Here is a 6,000-nt window from a genome sequence, read left to right on the forward strand (position 1 = left end):
GACCCTAATGGCTTGGCTCCGTAAACGGTCTGTGAAATTAAATTGAGTCACCAGCGAATTGAAAATTATCATGAGGCAGTTAAAATTAAAACTACAAGGGTTTTTGGCGCATTTTCAAAAAATATTCCAAGCATTAATACTTATAATAACGTTTCAAATATTCTATACTAGCTGTTGTACCCGTGCTTTGCAACGGGAAGAGGACACCAAATGAAACTACCAAATAAAAGTAACCAAAACTAATATGATTATCAAAGCATCAAGGACTAAAAAATGTGATAGCAAATACAGTATATGTTTCATTGCATCTCTGATTCTACTCTACAAAAATATCAACAAACAACTTAATATACAAACCAGTTCTTTTAATCAGTTCCATCGTCCATTGCCTTTACATTTTCACACTTACCATTAAGTAAACATAGTACAGACATTTCATTGATTTTAGAAACAAAAGAACACTGTGTACTGCTTAGTTTTATGATATTTTCCTTGGTTTAATTTAATCAGTGGTGTGGCAAAACACAAATAATAAATGTATCAAATAAAGTAAATGTGAACTGAAAGCTATGTTAAGATAAAATAAGAGTATTTTATATTACCATTGATAATTAAATATAGTTACACAAATACAACAGATTTTAGAAAAAGAAAAATCAACGACGTACAATTTAGTTATTGATGATATTCTTTAGTTTAATTAAAGCATAGGTTTAGCAAAACACAATAACTTAATTTACCTAATTATACATTTAAAAAACAATGTGATGTGCAAGTTATGTTAAGTTAATCTAACACATGTTAAGTAGTTAGAATCTATTCCAAGTAGCCTCCAAATTCATACAAAACATCTATACATTGCAATTTTCATACTGTTTCCATGAAAACATGTCAATAACATTATTTTCATAACTTAGACGCTTTAAAAAATCCAAAGCAGAGCCGGAGTTGATACAGCAACGGTTATATAATCTTTTTTTCTATAATCATTGACATAGTTTTAGAATAAATAATCCATGATAAAAGTTTAGATTAAAATAAACCTACCTCATAGTTATGAAAAATATTATATTTAATTTCTTTGTATCAGCTGTCTGAAATTGTGAAACATGCAGTTTAGCAGTTCTTCAGGTTTACATTTAAATGTCAAAGCAAATGTAAACAAACATTGTTAGTGTTCTAATCGCAGCCATGGAGACCAATCAATATTTACTTTTAAAATGTTCACCTCAGTACATTTAAAGCCAAAGGGGCAAAGCCTACGGTCAGTATCGAAATGTGAATAATCCTATAAGAGTCCTTGGTATGGTAGCTATATTTTTGTGAAATTTAAGCCCAGTTGGTTCTGTAGTTTTTGCACCTATTAGTAACACACATACAGACAGACACCATTAGATTTTTATATAATAGTATGGATGTCATGTGTTAACAATGGTAGTTAGATGTAAGTAAGACAATGATTTGCTTGATATTTAAAAAAATTGGATATTGAGTAATTATAATAACTCTACTTTTACTTTAAGAAGTAATACATTTTAATCCTTAAAGTTGTCTATCAAGCCTTTTAAATCATACTGCAACTTCAACTAAAATAATTAATAATTTAAACATATAAATATATTTTATCTGTTTATTAAATTTGACTTTTAAATAATGTATTCATCATTAAAATAAGTTTATATTATATGGATTGTATTGTATAAATTATGCGTTACTACAGGAGTTTAATGATTTTTTTTTTTGTAACACACAAATGGCTACAATGCTAAAATATTTCAACAAAGTACCTTTATATAAATTTCTTTTGAGACAGCAAAAGTAGATCGGTCTATACTTTTTAAGTAAATATTTTATATATTTGATCCATATTATAATAGGCTTTTTAACTTGAAATTTTTAAATTTTAAAAACTTGAATAATGTTCACGGGAAAACGAAATTTCATAAACCGTGCCGATGTCAAAATGAAGCAAACATTGCATGTTTGTCGAGTCAAATTGACTTTCAGAATCTGTTATGAAATTACATTGTTCAACCCGGAACGTAATATCTAATTTATCTTTATGACTCAAATGGCGTCTTAAGCTGGAAAACAATGCATAATAATATTTTGGTTTGAACACTGTTAAATTGAATCGAACCGTCTTTATAGAATAGCTAGTATGGGTCTATGAATATATTAACATGACTAGTATTTCTATTCTTGTAATCCGTACGCTGTAATTGACTAGCTGTATATATTATTTTATTGAAAATAATGATATTAACTAATAGTTTGACAAATAACTAACAGCGATGAACACCGTTACTATCAACCATATACATTTATTTATGCATGATATTCAATGAACGTATATATTTAATTCATGGTGATCACAGAATTGTAGAATATGTATATAGGTTAGATTTATATAAAACCCCAACGATAGTGTGGAGAGCGCCTCTTCCTCCAGGTCCCCTTTTTAGTTAGGTGATTGTTTGAAATTACTTTGGGGACAATCTTTTCCGAGGAATTCTTTTACTTAGTAAAATGCCAAAAATATAGGAGTTAAACACTAAGCACTGTAGAAGTAGTCAACAAACTGTTAAGGGAGTTCCTATATATTTAAGGGAGGGTTGTAATTTTAAAACTCCACATTTCTCAAATATTAGTACGTTTAGCATGACTTACTTTCTATTACATTTTGAAGCATTTAACACAATAAGCTATCATTTTTAAGCAATAATGGCAGGTTATATTATGAGGGGGGGGGGTCAGCAATAAAAGATTGCCTTAATATTCAAAGCTTTTGAGTCTTTAGGTCAACTTAAGGTAAACTATCCTGATACATGTGAAGTATTTTTCATGTCTATGATAATTTAGTCAAATGCACCTGAAGTGTTTTATAAAAAAAATAAAGGGGGGTGGATTTGGGTTTTAAATTTGACCAATTTAAATTTGATGATTGAAATTGGTCATTGGTTTTAAACCAAAGTGTTGTCTTATTCTCATGCATGTATGATTTTACAATATTTGTTATTTTCATACACAAAAACATGTTTTTTTTTCATGAGCTAGTGTTATGCGGGATTTTCAATGGAACTCTACCTCTTCTCCATTCTTATCTTTGTTTTTCTGACGAGCTTTGCTCTTTAAAAAGCATTAAAGTAATCTACTGCCTTGCTTGATACATGAAATAATGGCCCATTTTATCCATGTTTCCCCAATACATTTCAAAATTTTATCTGAGTAACATCAAATAGTTTGTGGTAGTATTGAACACCAAATTACGCCATTTTATTGTAACGTAGAATAATCTTCGTTTCAACAAAATGTTCGAAATTACATATTTAAATAAAATTATTTACTGCAGCAGTGTTGTGTACTACTATCACAAAATAAATAGGGAAAGTCCGATAAATACCTATAATTTACTACGAGTAAATATGTGTCACTGTTGCAAGTAACTGAAACAGAAGTAACTTAAGTAACTGAACTGATTATTGACCTTTTATATGAAAACAATATACATTATTTGTTTAAAAGTGTTAACTGTTTTTTAACAATGCCTAATTGTAAACATGTTGTTGCGCTATTTAACAACCACTAGTTGAATTTTATAATACAGTTAAAAATGTAAAAAATATTTGTATTTGTTTACTTCATTTTGTTCAGTTCGATATATTAATTACAGTGAACTGTTTGATGAACAATGTCATTCATATCGAGGAATGAAGTAATCGAACTAAAAATGAATCGTTCCAAGGATAAAAGATAACTCAAAGGCCAATTCTCGATAACGGTTTCCGATAATTCTTTCAAATGTGTTTCTATTAAATCCCTCTCTATGGTTATCTTTGTAATCTGTTGCTTTGTGTTAAAGCTCACTTAGAGATAAACAATTTGGGAATAACTGAAGCGATTCAAATAAAAAATCTCTTTCTAGGTACTTTTGTTTAATGAATACATCTGTAAGCCTGAAATAGCACACATGTTTATGATTTTACTCGTTTTGAATGCCATTTCCCATTTACTTCACTAACAAACCTACCTGAAATTCCAAGTTAAGCAAGATGTAGAGAGATTTAAAATAATTAACATTGAAGTGATATTATTTTTATCATTAATTTGAAACTATTGGTAGTATGAAAAAGAAAATTGAAATAGTGACCTTTATGATGATATGGAGCTTGTTCTATATTTCTCTATTATACAATTTTACTCACACCTCGCTAAAGAAATATCTGTAATTAATAATAATAGTAATCTCAGTAGGATTATTTGTTTCTGGTAAAATCTAATACTAAACCAATGAAGCGATATTACACCAAGATGAATCTAAACCGAGCCAACACCTTTATGACCAACAAGCTTCCTAGACTATGCCCGATATCCTCTATTACAAATCTTATCGAATACAACTAAAGAGAATAAATAGTAGGGGTGTAACTTATTTACGATAGACTCACCAAATTATTATCGTCTGTGTCCTCGTCTCGTTGCAAAACATGGAAAAAGAAAACAGTAATTGCTGATTATTGAAAAAATACCATGATCAATTTCAATTTATTAAGCTCTGAGACTTATTTGTTACAAAAAAATTGGTAAACCTAGAGAATGACTTATAGTAGATTGAAAACTATTTAAAAGAATACTTACAACATAGTGTATAGTTTTAGTTAGTACTAGCTGGCCCGACAGACGTCGTCCTGTCCTAATTAGTCCAGTCAATCTGTTCCTAAAATAGGCCGATAGACAAAAAAAAATACTAACAGGCTGGATTTTTTCCCATCGACTACTACCATGTAGACAAGTCTCCAGCCAAAAGTCCCCACCCCTAGCCCTCTTGCTTTTTTTCCCTAGAGCCCGCCAAAGTTTTTAAGGGTGGATACTTGCAGTACTTTATAAAATCGCTTATATTTCAGTAACTATTTCAGATAGACCTTACATCTTGTTGTTTTTACATTCCTAAAATTACGGTCTAAGAACATGGTATGTAGGTTTTGTGATTAGTTTACTAGTTTAATAGTTATTTCTATCTTTAATAATAAAAATGCATAATTCTCCTATTTCATTTAGAGTATTTGCGCATATTATTTTAAAACAAGGCTCCAGTAATTATCATTAATAAAGAGGTTTCAAGTAAATATTTTCTCCTGTTTATGAGATTTAAAATGATATATGACTTGTCATATTTCGCTCGTATTGTGCCCTGTGACTTAACATTTGAAGTATAGTGTGCACCGGCTGCCGCGACCTCGCGCCGAGGGTCGTACCGACGCGACGACGACGATACTGCTCGGGACTTGGCACGCTTGCGTTCACTTTACATATAAATATTTATTGCTCTAGGGCAACTTATTTTTAAATACTACCTCTTTCATCATATTATTTGTATTATTTAAAATTTAACAATCCTGGAACAAGACCAAGGATACAAGAAACATTCCAAGAAATAAGTAAACAATAAGTAACAAAAATAAATTATTATTTACCTAGTTTTAACAATTGATATTGGAGAACAAAACAACTTGTATAGAAAAAACATGTAATATTCATTTTTAATAAATAAGTGATCGTAGAAAACATGATTTGCCATTGTTCTAAACTAACTAAAACAGTAACTGTATTATTTATTTTACTAATAGGGCACACAAAAGGGGGAAAACATAAGGATTTATAAAACACTAGCTGGCCCGACAGACGTCATCCTGTCCTAATGTGGTTTTATGTCAAATGCTCGTTCATTTTCAAGATGAACTCGTTCGCATGGCTCAATCACGTCCTGGTTGAAGTTCGTTCGCTATGCTCACTCACCTTTAGGTTGGAGCTCGTTCGCTACGCTCACTCACCTTTAGGTTGGAGCTCGTTCGCTGCGCTCACTTGCCTTCAGGTTAGTTCGTTCGCTACGCTAACTCACCTCCAGGTTGGAGTTCGTTCGCTATGCTCACTCACCTTTCATAAATTAAAAAAAATTACAGTGCTGCACCCTGTTGGTAAACCTATTACCTTTTAGCGAAT

The sequence above is a fragment of the Macrosteles quadrilineatus genome, unplaced genomic scaffold, assembly GCF_028750875.1.
Source record: "Macrosteles quadrilineatus isolate MER2022 unplaced genomic scaffold, UCM_ALF_1.0 Scaffold_2__2_contigs__length_208266976, whole genome shotgun sequence".
Taxonomy (NCBI): domain Eukaryota; kingdom Metazoa; phylum Arthropoda; class Insecta; order Hemiptera; family Cicadellidae; genus Macrosteles; species Macrosteles quadrilineatus.